Here is a 16,556-nt window from a genome sequence, read left to right on the forward strand (position 1 = left end):
ACAGCTAAATCTGAAGCTTCTGGTAAAAAGCCACTTCCAAAACTCAAAGGCATTGTGATCAAAGAAAGGATACATACTGAAGCAACATTTGCTAAATCACAACCGCAGATAGATCCAAGATCCAAGGGTAAAGAAAAGATTGGTGAACCTATCAAGGTTTATGTGCCTCCTGAGGATGAAGAAATTACTGATGAAAAGGATGATCTTGCTCTGACTTCAAGAAAAGTTCTTAAAACAACCTCTGACATGGCTCAAGTTGTTCAGAGTCAAGAAACTGTAAGTTCTGATATTCAGAAGAAGCAAGTAACCTCTGACATAGCTCAAGTTAACTTGATATCAGAAGATAGACCAAAGATACTCCTACCAGGATTTACTAAAGCAAAACAGACTCAACCTTTGAAGACTACTGCAAGTGGTTTTGAAGCTAGATTAGTTACTGAAAAGGAAACAAGAGATAAAACTGGATTGGGAAGTGCTGATGAAAGAAGAATACAGAACACTACCAATGATCCAACTTTCTTGAGTGAACCAGGTGTTGGAGCAACTCCTGAGAGATTGAATCAACTGGAATCTGTACAAATGGTTTACCATACCTACTTGAAAGAATACCTCTTGTTGTATTTCATGACAGATGGTAGGGTTTATCATATAAGGAAAAATGCCATTCCATTGAAGTATTTTGAAGAACTAGAGCATGTACTATTCTTACTTCAAGTGGATGACAGATTGACAGGAACTGCTGCAAACTATTTAAAGGATCAAATTCAGAGACAGAAAAGGCTTTATTCTGTTAAATCTGACAGCACATATGTTCCAAAGTACAGAGATCACAAGGGTGATATAGTTGAAATGAAGCCCAACACTGCTAAAATTATAACTACCTTTCTGGGTTATAGGGTTGTGGAATTCAATCTTGAGTCTGATAAAACTTATTTGATCAGACTGGATCAGGATATAAGAAAAGCAAAGATTAATGATCTCAGGGCTGCAATCTTTCAAATTGGTGAAGATACTGCAGAGCTTAAAGATGCCAAAAGGAGAATGATTGATGAACTTAGATATGCTGAGAGATGTTTGTTGAAGAACTATCTCAGAACAACTCCTGACATCAGAGAGATCAGAAGATGAAGCCAAGTCAAAGATCTACAACTACTTAAATTCTGATATTTGTACGGACTGAAGTTGTTATCAGAAGTTAAATATTGGTAAAGCTTCAAGGACTGTAAGTTGTAGTTATCTAGTCTAATTCTCATGCATTTGTACTTAATGTTTTTGACATCATCAAATATCTGTTAAACTTGTATATTATGCTAATTTACAAGTTGGGGGAGATTGTTAGATATATTTGATAATGTCATGGCTAATATGATTTATGTTTAGTTTTCAGATCTTACTTAACATGACAAATCAGTACTTAACTGGGAATCAGTACTTATACTGGAAGTCAGGACTTAAGGATATCAGTACTTATATTATCAGGAGATAATCATCAGAAGATGGATATCAGAACTTAAGTGCTGAAGTATGTTCAGATAAGGATAGTAGCTGATTAAAGGAAAGAAGATCGAGATAAACATAAGAAGAGATATGCATGAAGAAGGAGTTCCGTGAAGAATGGAATACTTGGAAGAAAAGATATCTGATTGATATATTTTAGGAAGCAGAATTATATTCCATATCAATTAGCGATTATCTTGTAACTGTGTAGTATGTAAACACAGACATAGGGTTTACACTATAAGTGTTATCATATTCGAGAAGATTATTCATTGTAACCCTAGCAGCTCTCGTGATATTTGTTCATCACTGAGAGGTAACAGTTCCATACTGTAACAGAGTTTATTGTTTCAATAAAGTTTGTTTTCTGTTACTTAAGATATTAAAGTTCGATTTGATTTTATTATACACTGTATTCACCCCCTCTACAGTGTGTGTGACCTAACATTATCTTCTAATGAATATCTTCTGAAATCTTAAGTTCTGATAACTTAAGTTCTGATTTCAGTATAAGTACTGATTTCCAGTTAAGTCCTAATTTGTCATGTTAGTCAAGATCTGAAAACTAAACATAAATCACTATTAGACATGACATCACAAATATATCTAACAATCTCCCCCAACTTGTAAATTAGCATAATATACAAGTTCAATAGATATTTGATGATGTCAAAAACATTAAGTACAAATGCATATAAGAATTTGACTAGATAACTACAACTCATAGTCCTTGTAGTTTTTACCACCCTTAAAGTCTGATATCAGCTTTAGCCTGTATATCCTTCAGAATTTAACAGTTGTAGTCCTTGACTTGGCTTCCGTGTGTGATCTCTCGAATGTCAAGAGTTGTTCTGAGATAGTTCTTTAACAAACTCCTCTCAGCATATTCAAGTTCATTCTGCATCCTCCTTTTTGCATCTTTAAGTTCAGCTGTATCTTCTCATGTCTGGAAGATAGCAGCCCTGAGATCATTTATTTTTGCTTTCCTTATCTTCTGATCCAGTATGATGACATAGGCTTTATCAGACTCTAGATTGAATTCAAGACCCTTAATACCAAGAAATGTAGTGATTTTGGCGGTATTAGGCTTCATCTCAACTATATCACCATTATGAGCTCTGTACTTAGGATAGTATGGTCTGTCAGACTTTACAGAGTAAAGTTTCTTCTGCCTTTGAATATCAGATTTTAAGTAACTGGCAGCACCATCTGTTGACCTGTTCTTCACTTGAAGTAGAAATAGAACATGTTGTAGTTCTTCATAATACTTCAACCGAATTGCATTCTTTCTAATCGGGAATACCCTCCCATCTGTCATAAAATATAACATGATATCTTCTTTCAATACAGAGTGGTAGACCATTTGTACAGACTCCAGTTGATTCAATCTTTCAGGAGTTGTTCCTACTCTTGGTTCACTCAAAGAGGTTGGATCAGAGGTAGTACTATTTACTCTATTTTCTTCAGAACTACCCAATCCTGATTTGTCTCTAGCTTCCTTCCCTCGAATAACTCTTGCTTCAAAACCACTTGATGTAGTCTTCAAAGGTTGAGTAGATTGTTGAGCTTTCGTAAACCCAGGTAGTAGAATTTTTGAAGGTTTAACATGAGTAATGTCAGCGGTTTCCTTTCCTTTATCTTCTGATATCAAGATAACTTGAGCTCTGTCAGAGGTTGCTTACTTCATGGTCATATCAGAACTTACTATATCTTGACTCTGGACAACTTGAGCCATGTCAGAGGTTGATTGAGAAATCTTCTTTTTCTTCAGAGTAAGACTAGTATCTTCTTCATCAATTATTTCTTCATCCATGTTTGGCAGATATATTTTTACAAAATCATCAACTTTAGCTTTGCCCTTGAACCTTGGATCTACCTCTACTTGTGATCTAGCTTTGGATTCAAATTTGGTTGCCTCAGAGTTTGTCTTCTCTTTAATCACAATGCCCTTAGGCTTTGGAGGTTTCTTTGCAATAATAGAAGCTTTAGACTTGGATTTGACATTTTCTGCTTTAAGTTTGGCTTCTTCTTCCTTCAGACTTTCAAAGTTCATTCCTGGATTGTCTTTGAGAAATAGTCTTTTTGAAATTTCTTCATCCAGCTTCTGTATCTTGGGGTCTTGATAGTAGACTGTTGTTTCCTTCCCCTTAAGCTTCAGTGTCTGCATAAACTTCTGTGATTCTTGACTCTCACCTTGTATCAGAACATCAGGTTTAGTCAGAATTTGTTTATCAGAACTTATTCTTCTATCAGCATCAGAGCTTGATCTCTGTATAGAAGTTCCTGCTTTCCTAGATGACGAGCCTTTGCCTTGACCATGACCTCTACCCTTTTCAGAGTTTCCCTGGTCATCATTTCCATCATCCTTTTTCTTCAGTGCTAAATTAGTAGAGCATTTGGATTTAACCACCTCCCCCTCCTTTTTGGCATCATCAGGTAGTAGGAGAGAGAGAAGTAGTTCCACTGAAGATTGGATTTCATTTAGTTGAACTTGTTGAGAAGCTTGATTCTTTAGTACTTCAGCAATCTGAGCTTGCTGTTTCTCCTGAGCATTCTCAATAGCCTCAACTCTGTTAAAGGCAGGCTTGAAAAATCTGTTCTTATCCAGTTTAAAGTTCATGTCTTGCTAAATCAGTGTTTCTTGAATTTTGTTCACCTTGGCTTGAGTTATTGAGTGTTGACCTTGAAGGTTCCTTGTACTCAATGCAGTAACTCTGAGATGTGCTTTGAAGTCATCATTCACCAGCATCTCATCAGCTTTAGCCAGGTGCTCAACAAAAATATTTGCAGTAGGAACAAAATCAACTTTGTTCCACTCCTTGATCCATTCCCTTCCTCTATTAGTTTCACTCCAAGGTACTGGTACTTCCTCTCTCACAAACTTTTAAATCAAATCAGCTTTATTAACTGTTTGTAGAGGTGCATGTCCTGAAGGACCAGCTGCATCAGCATTTACATTTGTAGCAGCTTCACCAGTATTGTCAGCATTTACTTTAACAGAACTTGCAGAATCTTCAGTATCAGCATCTTGTGATAGAATAATTGTATGTGAAGCAATAGAAGATTTATCTGCATGGACATCAGCATCTAGCAGAGGAGTTGCTGGTGGAGTGTGTTGAGAAATGGTTGGAGCTTCCAAGTACAGAACTGAAGGTACATTTAGATTGTGGATAGCAACTTCAGTACTTATACCTGGTGCATCTGTATGTAATGGATCATTAAGTGGAGACATAGAAGGTGTAGGCACTCTGTCTTGAGCAGTTTCTTCAGCTTGAATTGGCGAAAGTGGAGGTGTAGATTCAGTGGCTTCAGCAAATTCTGGTTGTGTAGATGGAAGGGATTCAATCACAATTGGCTCCTTTGGGATCAGAGATTCCTGATCCCCTTCCTTAGCTGCTGCTTCCACATCCTCTGAATCTGACTCAGCTATGTCCCTGTTAGCTCTTTGTTTCTTCAATCTCTTCAAGGGTGGAGAGACTTTGGGAGCTTTGTCATCAGAATTTATCTTTCTAAGCCTTTTGAGGGGCCTAGAATTCCTAGTTTCCTTTGTTTTCTGAGGAGACACTTCCTCAGCTGCTTCAGCAAGAGGTTCTTATGGTTGGACATGTGCCTCATCAACAGATTCATCTCTCAGAATCATCTTCCTTCTCTTTTATTGTGTCTGAGGTACATTCTTTGTCCTCTTTGCTCTAGAAGAAGAAGGCTTCACTGTAGGTGCTGATGGTTTATTGGTATATGCTGATGTTTGTGGTTGTATGTTTGGGTGGTGGTTGGTTCTGATGGCTGTTGTGTGTTGGTGGGTTGGACATCAGGATATAGCAATGAATAGGTTTCATAATCAGCATTTACAAGGGTTTGCTTTACTGATAAAGGAATTCTAAGGGGTCTCAAAACTCCCTTCTTGTTGTCGGCAGTTAAAAGATCAGTACAAGCCCTTTTTGCTAACCTAAAAGGTTCTATGAGTTCACTTGCTAGTTGTGGTTCATCTGATGTACAGTAATTGTAAATTAACTGACAGAACCTAGCAAAGTAAACTACATTCCTGTCCTCTTTCATTCTATCTCCTATAAAACATAACACAGTCTTTGCATAATCAAAATGAGACTGGTTTAAGAGTGCATACCCAATTTGTTGTGTCAGAATATGAATGGAATCAAAATTTGAGCACTTGTTGGCAAACGTCTTCATGATGCAATCGAAGAAGAAGCTCCATTCCTTTCGAATATATGGGCATTTGAATTGACCCAACTTAGCCAAAATCTGTTCATACCCAAGATTAGCCATCATTTGCTGTAGCAGGGGCTCTTCAACAACAGAACTAAACTCGCAGTTTTCAGGTAGATGTAACGCTTTTCGAACTGTTGCCGGAGTAACAACATACTCAACCTCCTTTGCTATAAACACGATGCTTGGAGTCCCATTCTTACCACCATCATCATAAAGTCCTGTATGCCAAAACGTCAGAACTTGAGATCCAGATAAATAGGATGGCTGCGTCAAAGCGAACCCAATTTCACTATAAGATAAGAAATCCTGAATAAAATGATGTTCTGAAGGAGCTTCACTCTTGAGAATGGCAGCATAGTTGTTGGGGACGAACTTTGCTCCATTAAAGATTATATCCTTGGGTGCCATTGAGAAATAAGTGAGAAAGAAGAGTGCCTGAAAGGTGTTTGATAAAATGTCTGTATAGAAAACCGTCAGAGAGAGATTAAGAGAAAAGAGAGAGAGGATAGAAAGAAATGTAAATAAAAGATTTTAAAATCTTTTATCTCTTTTACTTATACCCTCCACTTGACAGCAGTTATTGAGAAGTGGAACAGACGTTACACCTGTTAGCCATGCAGTAGTTAAGACAAAAGTTAATGGGCACGGGAAATAAGTAATGATTACTATGCACATGCAGTTTTTTTAAAAAAAATTGTTCCCACTAAACAAATGATTATTACTGTCTTTATCTCACTTAAACCAATATTCTGATAAAATATAACCGTTCAAGTATTGACCAAAAATAAATCAAGTAAATAAATACTGCCATGTAAGCATCAGAACTTGATTATTATCAGAATTTAAAGGTCATCAGAATATGGCTCCTGTACTCAAAAAGTAAATGTTTATTTCTGTAATTCTTCACACAAATACTGATATGGTTTCCTCATAACTTAATCATCAGAACTTCCATCAGAACTTGTACTCAGAATTTATGCAACTAACACTTAAACTGTTCATCTAAAATAATATTGATCACCACAGTAATTTTCATCATTCATATGGAGTGTAAGTGTGTGCGTTAAGCTAAATATCAGACAAAGAGTAAAGTATGATTTACTTCTGTACATCTTAGAAATAAGGCATAACTAAGAACTTTGCTCAAAATCTGTCATTAGTCTGAAGTCTACTATAGAATGAGTTCATGCATGAGTCCACCTCAACTGTTTTGTGCTCATTTTATGCATCTTTTGAAATTCCTTTTTACAGTGGCTTCTCAGTGTAAGTGAGTCAAGACTGCTTATCAGAATTTATACTGTTATCAGAGTATTTCTCCAGTAATTAGAGAATGTGAAAAGTCACCAAGAAAATTTATTTTGTTTTTCTAATGCATATTACTTAATACCAGCAATGCACTTGGGTCTTCCCTTCCACGTACATTTTTCTCTAGATCTCAAAGGAGTACCTGATATTTATTTCTTTTCTTTTCCTTTTCTTTTGATAAGTGAGGCTTATCAGCACATAGTACATCTATAAGATTTACCAACATCAGAACTTAACAGATAAGAAGCATTATTCTAGTTTTTGACTTAGTAATAAGATACACAAAGTAAACCTAACCAAGTTCAATATCATAATTTGCTTGTGTTAAAAGATTTCCACATAAACAATTACTTCAAATATGGGATCTTTAATATATTAAAGACTACAAGGTCAGCATCTAGCACAGTTATCCTCATTGGATTGAACAGTCACAGAACTGTTATTCCCAGTGAACTAACAATGAGATTTACAGAAGGGGGGTTGAATGTAAATCACAAAACTTTTTCAAGTTTTGAGCAGTTTCTAGGCTATGTGTTTTGATGAACAAGTGTGTGTGAATTGCTTTGAGCTAATGCAGACAGATATATATTCAAATACAAATGTAAAGAACACAACAGACTTAAAAACTTTTCTGGTGGATTTGTTGTTCCACCAGAGATGTGTTATTTCAGAAAATCTGTGATTCAAAGAATTAAATCACAGCTGCTTCCTAGTACAAAGTAGATGATTTTCTCTCTGGATTTTTCTAAACAACTCTGGAAAATTCACCATCTAATTACTAGCTGCTACTTGGTTTATATATCACCAAGTTTACAAGTGAAGACAAAACTGTAAAATACAATTAAAAGATTCTTCACATGTTTCTTCTTCATTTCTCTATCCAATACAATTTAGGTTTAGCTGTGAATCTTTGAATACTTCCTTGTTTGCACCAGAATGGAAATGCTGCATTTTCTTGATTCCTCCTAGAGGCTGCCACATTCCAGTTTGTCTCTGTCAACCCATGTGCCTCTGTCAGCTTATGAATTCTCACTATCAACTGCTATTGAACTAAGCATCCATTGAAGCTTTCATCCGTTGATGACTTTATCCGTTGAAGCTTTATCCGTTGAAGCTTTATCCGTTGTTGCATTAGCAGTTGAAGCTTTATCCGTTGAAGTACTCATCCGTTGATGGATGTTATCCGTTGAAGCTTTAGAGACATCCGTTGAAGCTTTAGAGACATCCGTTGAAGCTTTGTTTCTCATCCGTTGAAGGCCTTTAATATCAGTTGATACTACTTCACTTATACAAAATTACAAGGCATGAAATATTTACACTTACCCCTCCTATTTGCATATCCACTAGTAGTCAACATGACTGATAATTTCCCACAACATCTAAGAATTACAACTTAAATACAGAGAATGAAATGTGCTACAATACTAAACTTATTTCTAAGTAAAGCTATTCCTTCAACGGATAGCCAAAATGGTCTTATCCGTTGAGGCTACAAATACTAGATTTCTACTTAAGTGTTTTGTTTAACTTATCATCAAACTAATACACATATTCCTAACAACCTCCCCCTATTTATGTCTACTAGAACTGTAGGCATAAATTTGGGTTTAACTTGATGATAACAAAACACTTGACAAACATATGAACTGAAAGAAAGTAGAAATTCAAAAGTGTTGCAAAAATGTGTATACTGAGATAGAATTGAAGAATTACATTGTTTCCAAGGGTGCTCCTTTGGCCTGAGCAGATTAATTCCTTTTTCTTTGATCCCTTGTTTTCTTCCCTAGCCTCATGTCATTCTCCTCTATTTGGAGTTGGAGTTGTCTGTAGAATTCAGCTTCATCTTCTTCATTGATGTCCAACTTAGATTGCATATCCTTGAGAGTTTCATTACTGACAATCTTTAGCTGATCTTCAAGTCTGAAAAATCTTCTGACTCTTTATTGTCTCTGAACTCCATCAACCAATGAGGTGATTTATGAACTATAATTCCTCTCTCTGGGATGAGTAATGTTCTAGGTAAGGCATTGGACTCCCACCAAGTTTTCCTTATGCTGGCAATCTTGTTGAGAATCTCAGTTTTGGCAGTCCTGGTAAAGCCAGAATCCCTTTTTATAGCTGAGTAGACTCTAACCAAGGTAGAATAGCCTTCATTCAGAATTCTGTAAAGAGGCCAAGTCCTTTCCCCACTTCCTTTATATTTGAACACTAGTCTTTCTGGAAGCTGTCTGTAGGCATCTATTCCCCTTACTTCCTCCAGCTCATCCAGATAGAGTTCAATGTCTGTAAATTCCTTTATGTCACAAATGTGAACATAATCATCCTTTGAGGCATGTGGCTTAGGCTTAGGTTTCTGAGTGAATTTGATTGAGGTTAGAGGAGGTGTTGATTTGATTTTTCTTTTCTGTTTCTTTGATAGTGGAGAAGTGGTTAAGAAAGTGGGAAATTTGATGGTGTCCCAGTCAATTGGTTCCTCCTTAGGAGTGATTGTTTCACCATGGATGTTTATGAAGGGGTCAGACACAATGGGTTCAGGAATAGAAGGTAGTGGTTTGGATTTTTATTGGGTTTCTTCAGTTTCATCTACAATCTTCCTTTTTGCATTGGCCTTCTTTTTGTTCCCTTTCTTCCATTCCTTTCTTTCCTTGCTTCTTTCTTCCACATCATCATTAAGCATGTCCCCCATACCTACATCTTCACCCTTGTCTTCAATTCAATTTCTTTATTTTCTTCAGCTTGACTTGACTTTAGCTATTTTTCAAGCTTTGCTTGTGCTCTTTTGTCAGCCTTTAGCTTTTTAGCTTCTTCCTTCAACCTTCTGGCTTCTTTCCTCTTGGCTATTGAGAATTTGGGATGCCCTTGTATCACACAGATACACTTTCCCTCTCTAAAGATAATAGCCATATTCATTCTTTCAACCACATCCTTGGTCTCCTTGTGCTTCATGATATTACCACCCAAAACCTTGTCTTCATCAGGCTTTGGAAGAGGAAAATCCACTCCTTTCAACTGAACAAGGCTCAGAGGGTTCTTTGTAGAGTCCTTATTGGATCTGTTGTTGGGCTTGAGAACCATAGGTTTCAGATTCTTGGAAGAAGTCTCTCCAACCTTATTCCTCCTTACTGGCTTGAGCTCCATAATGATTGGCTCCACCTTTGTGCTATGCTTCACAGATTGTGATTTTGAAGTTGTAGAACCAAAAATTTGTTACATCCTTTCATCAATTTTCCTCCTTTGCTCTTTGACTTTCATATCAGCTGCTGCTATCTGGATTAGATCAATTCCATCAAGTTTTCCTTTGATCCAAAGAAATAGAGTCATCATCATTAGAATTTACTTCAAATTCTTTAGATGGCTCACCAGCTTGAGAAGGCATCCTATTAACAGCAGCTTTATCTCTTTGAAGAGATTCTGAAGTGTGCATTATGTTCAAAGTCTGCCCTGCCTCCATATTGCCCTGAGCAGCCAACAGTTGATAGGATGAAACAGGATGCGTAAAAGTGTCAGCATCCAAGGAAATGTTATCAATTTCATCTTTGTAATGTTGCTGAAATTGTCTTTCCTTTTCAGCATCATCCACAATCATTGACTCACTAGCAATGGCTGGATCCACCCTTATAGCTTCTGTACCTGCTTTTCTCTCATTTTCTCTATATTCTTGCATCAGGGGCTCCCCCTGGCTCACACACACCCTCACACCCTCACCCACACCTACTAAGGTGGCACCCCCCTCACTCACTTTTGCCATGCTGGAAGAAATAGCATGCATAGTTTGACTCTCAACCTCTCCTTTTGCCTGGGAGCAACCCAGCCTCTCACTCAAATTATCACTCCCTTCCCTCAATCCTAGAAGTGATTGTACAGTAACCATGTCTTCTACACTTGGAACTGATTCAGTTATATGTGTAGAGACCATCAACGGATAGGGAGTATCCGTTGAAGTGGAAACTGATGATATTAACGGATAACTGCTGTTAAGCTTATCCGTCGAAGAACAACCACTTGTCAACGGATGAGAGATATCCGATTAAGAAGGAAAAGATGTAGATATTGAAAGTGACATAATTGTTGAATCTGTGTGAATTGATTTTAAGTGAGGTGACACAGATTCTTCAACTAAGTCTGAAAGAATTGGCTGATGATCCAACAAATCATCTAAAAGATGATGATCACCAGGATTTGAGTGGGGCTCCTCCCTGAGTTTTAAAGAGGGAGAATCAGGAATTAATGTGAATATCATATCCACATCCAGAGATGGTGATGGAGAATTTGGTGATTGATGTGTGTCTATTATGAGAGAATGGGGCTGTGACTCCACATTTGCTGGAGCCACATCAAGCTGAATTTGAGAAGGCAAAGATACAGGTGGATGTATCTATGCAGTGTGTGCCCCCTATGTTGAAACTAGGGTTTTAGCCTTCTTTCTTCTTGAAAAGGCTTTGATAGGTGACTGTGTGGCTTCAGTGTCCCTCCCTCTTTTGTTATGTGTCCCTGGTTGGGGACTATTTGCTATAGCTGCATCCATTTGGGAGGATGCAACTAGGGATGTGTTTGACTCCTTTTGAACCACCACAGTCTTTTGAGAAATTGTGGCTTGGCTGGCTAGGGTACCACTCACCTCTCCCACCTTATCCTGGAGGGTTTTTTGATGTTCACCCCTCCCCTCACCACTCACACCCTGTTCACTCCCTTCAGGGTTTATGGTAGTTGCTACAACTGTTGTCTTTTGAGAAACAACAGAGGTGGTTTTTTTTACTTGTGTTTTGGAATTTTAGGTTTGGTGGTTTTGGTAGTGATAGGTATAAATAAGTCCTGATTTTATAATTAATGGGCTGATAGGCCCAATAAGAAGATGTATGATATTCAGACCAGAAAGGTTAAGCCTGATGGACCAGATCAGGTCTGATGGAATAAAAGAGGCCCAAAAGCCCTGATTATTAATTAATTTCGTAATTAATTAATAAGGGAAAAATCAGCTATTGAGAAGAGTCCTGATAAGGATATAAATCCTTATAGATTATCCTCAAGGGGACCTAAAAGGATAAGGAATCAGTTTCCTACTATCTAGGACTCCAAAGTCCATTCTAATTATGAGACTTGCCCACCAAGTCTCCTATACCAAGTCCAATTCAAGGACCACCAACATCTATATAAGGGGCCTCACCCCACAAATCAGAACTACGTTTTTTGGCTTGATTCTCTAATTCACAGAGATACGTAGGCATCTCGTAAAGGCAGATTGAGTCACGAAGCACGAGAGCAGCCATTAAAGGCCTTGAGCTCCCGAATCTTAGTAATAAATACAGCAAATAATAACCTTAGCTTTTTATCCATAACATTTGGCGCCGTCTGTGGGAAAAACAACAACCATGGAGAGAACACGGAGAACAATTGGAGCTCTAGAGGAAGGAACACCATCAGAGACAACCCAGGTGATTTCATCAACCGTGGAGGTTCCTCCCCATTCAACTTATGCATCTACTCAGGGGGAAGCCCAGACAGGGGCAACTCAACCTCAGCCACAAGGGACAACTCCCCCGACTATTCAAGGTACGAATCCTCAAGTTCAACAAGTACATATACCTGTGAATTCTCGACCCGTCGGGTATGAATATTCAACTGTTGTTACTACTAACCCCCCTTATGGGATGCCCCTTCACCCTGAGGTTGGAGGAAGCGGATATGTTGGGCGAAGTGAAGCACGAGGGCGGTCGCCCCCCTATATACGAGGTTTGGATCCTATCCCTGAGGATCGGGAATTTTCTGGTCCATACACTGAGAGAGACTCCGAATCTTCGGATGATGAAGTGGCCCCGAGAAGGAGGCGTCCTGGAAAAGAGCCAATGGTCGATGGAAGGCAACGCCCCCAAAGCACCCCAGGGGTGAATCCCCAAGAAGTGCAGGAAAAGATCAGGGCTCATGAGGCTGAAATCCAAAGGCTGAGGCGTGATTTGGAGGCTCACCAAGCCACCAGACCCCACATACCTCCTAGGGGGAGAAATCATCCTCCTATCATAGACCTGGATGGTCCGGTAAGAAGAAGGGCTGCTGTCCCAAGAACTGATCCAAGCAATCTCATTCCCCTTGGAGATCCTGACGATCCAACTCCACCCTTCACAGAAGAGATAATGAATTCCCATATCTCAAGGAAATTCAAGATGCCCACTATCAAAGCCTATGATGGCACGGGAGACCCCGCTAATCATGTTAGGACATTCTCTAATGCACTGTTGCTGCAACCCGTGAATGATGCTATAAAATGTCGGGCCTTCCCTCAAACCCTGTCGGGTATGGCTCAAAGATGGTACAGTCGCCTACCCCCAAATTCTATTGGATCATTCAGAGAATTAAGTCAGGCTTTTATTAAGCAATTCATCAGTGGAAGAGTCCATGAAAAAAGTTCAGCATCTCTTATGAGTCTTGTGCAGGGAGCTAAGGAATCCTTAAGAGATTACCTGAATCGTTTTACAAAGGAAGCTTTAAAAGTCCCAGACCTTGATGATAAGGTAGCCATGATAGCACTGCAACAAGGAACTAGGGATGAGTTTTTCAAGATGTCTTTGGCCAAATGACCCCCTGAGAGCATGTTGCAGCTCCAAGAGAGGGCAGGGAAGTATATCAAGGTTGAAGAAAGTATGAGGAAGACCGTAGTAAGTAATGAGCCCACTGGAGGCAAGAAACGAAAAACTGATTTGGAGTATATCGCTAAGGACAAATATCCTAGAACCGAACAAAACCCTGATTCAACCCCCAAGAAGGGAGGACCTGGGCAAAAGTTCACTGAATACGCTAAGCTGAATGCTCCCAGAAGTCAGATTTTGATGGAGATTGAGAAAGACAGAGATATTCGCTGGCCTAAGCCCTTGAAGGTTGATCCCGCCAAGCTAGATAAGGGCAAGTATTGCAGGTTTCACAAAGATGTTGGCCATGACACCGATGAGTGTAGGCAATTGAAAGATGAAATTGAGTTTTTGATTCGAAAAGGAAGATTGAACAAGTATACTGGAGATGGAGGGGACAGAAATAATAATGGAAGGAAGAACTTTGAAGATCGTAGGAGGGACCAAGATGATCAGGGGCGAAACCCCCAGCCTAGAGGACCAGTTATAAACACCATTTATGGAGGGCCGAGACCTCGAGGGCCTGTGATAAACACGATCTTTGGAGGTCCAACTGCTGCTGGATTGTCCAAAAATTCCAGAAAGGCATATACTAGAGAGGTTATGCATATTGTTGGAGAAGCCCCGAAGAGGGCCAGGACAGAAGTAACATTGGCTTTTGATGATTCCGACCTAGAGGGTGTGAAGTTTCCCCATGACGACCCGCTGGTCATAACACCAATAATAGGAAATAGCCCGGTTAAGAGGGTCCTTGTGGATAATGGTGCTTCTGTGGATATCTTGCTCCACGACACCTTTCTAAGGATGGGGTATAACGACTCCCAGTTAACACCAACCGACATGCCGATATATGGATTTGCTGGAGTAGAATGTCATGTGGAAGGGATAATCAAATTGCCAACCACCATAGGTACGGAGCCAAGGCAAGCAACGCAGATGCTGGATTTCGTGGTGGTAAAGGCTAGTTCGACTTATAATGCTATCATGGGAAGAATAGGGATACATGCCTTCAAGGCAGTTCCCTCTTCCTACCACTCAGTCATGAAGTTTCCCACCCGAAACGGGATTGGAGAAGAAAGAGGAGATCAAAAAATGGCTAGAAGCTGTTATGTGGCCTCTTTGAGGGCAGATGGAGTCGGGGGGCAGGTTCTTCCTATTGAAGATATGGATGTTCGAGAAAATGATGAGAATAGAGGAAGGCCAACAGAAGAATTGGTCTCGGTTCCTTTAGACCCCGAGAATCCTGAGAGGACGACTTTCATTGGAGCCACATTAGAGGAGCCCCTTAGAGGGAAGTTAGTGAAATTTTTGCAAGAAAATAGTGATGTGTTTGCATGGTCAGCAGCTGATATGCCAGGCATAGACCCGGAGTTGATTACTCACAAGCTAAACGTAGATCCAAGCCGGAAGACAGTGAAACAAAAGAAAAGAAATTTTGCCCCGGAAAGACAAGAGGCTATAAAGCAGGAAGTGGAAAAGCTCTTAGAGGCCGGTTTCATTGAGGAGATTCAATTTCCGGAGTGGTTAGCAAACCCTGTAATGGTGAAGAAGGCTAATGGAAAGTGGAGGATGTGTATAGACTTCACCGATCTGAATGATGCATGCCCCAAAGACTATTTTCCGCTGCCTAGAATTGATACTTTGATTGATGCCACCGCTGGACATGAGATGCTGAGTTTCATGGATGGGTTTAGCGGATACAACCAGATCAAAATGCATAAGAATGACATTCCAAAGGTATCATTTATCACTGACTTTGGTGTTTATTGTTATCTTGTTATGGCGTTTGGTCTCAAGAATGCAGGAGCCACCTATCAGAGGTTGGTGAATAAAATTTTTAAGGATCTTATTGGGAAGACGATGGAAGTCTATGTTGATGACATGCTAGTCAAGAGTCTAGTAAAGACTGATCATATAACCCATTTGAGGGAAGCTTTTGAGGTCCTGAGGTACCACAAGATGATGTTGAATCCTACGAAGTGTGCTTTCGGAGTAGGATCTGGAAAATTCTTGGGATTGATGGTCTCAAAGAGGGGAATTGAGGCTAACCCCGATAAAATAAAGGCAATCCTGGACATGGAACCCCCAAAAACTGTCAAGGATGTTCAGAAACTCACAGGAAGGGTTGTTGCGCTAGGACGATTCATCTCCAAGTCAGGAGATAAGTGCTTGTCATTCTTCAAGTCATTAAAGAACATTAAAGACTTTGTATGGAGTGAGGAAAATCAGAAGGCATTTGAAGAGTTAAAGAAGTATATGGGCCAGGCCCCGTTGTTGGCCAAGCCAGTTCTGAGTGAAGTTTTATTCTTGTACTTGGCTGTTTCAGAAAGCGCCTTGAGCGCGGTGTTGGTTAAGGAGGAACTGAAAGTCCAGAAACCCGTATACTATGTCAGCAAAATTTTGCATGGTGCTGAGTTGAATTATTCAGCCATTGAGAAATTCGCTTTAGCCTTGGTAATGGCTTCAAGAAAGCTGCATCCTTATTTTCAAGCTCACCAAATTGAAGTGCTAACAAATCAGCCACTGAGAAATATCATTCACAATCCCAAGGCAAGTGGGAGACTGATTAAGTGGGCAATAGAGTTGGGAGAGTTCGATCTCAAGTATAAGCCATGTACGGCCATAAAAGCCCAGGCACTAGCTGACTTCGTGGTGGAATGTACCATACCCAACCAAGAAGTCGGGGGGCAGGAAGATACCATACCTCAAGACAAGAGAGTCGACAATGGGGACAGGGAGAAGAATGACAAGGAGAAAGAATATTGGGTTCTCTATTTTGATGGAGCATCAAAAACAAATTCCAGTGGAGCAGGGTTGGTTTTGCAAAGCCCTGATGGGTTCTTAATTGAGTATGCTATGAAGTTAGATTTTCCAACCACAAACAATGAGGCAGAGTATGAAGCCCTG

This window comes from Apium graveolens, chromosome 5 (assembly GCF_009905375.1).
Source record: "Apium graveolens cultivar Ventura chromosome 5, ASM990537v1, whole genome shotgun sequence".
Lineage (NCBI taxonomy): Eukaryota > Viridiplantae > Streptophyta > Magnoliopsida > Apiales > Apiaceae > Apium > Apium graveolens.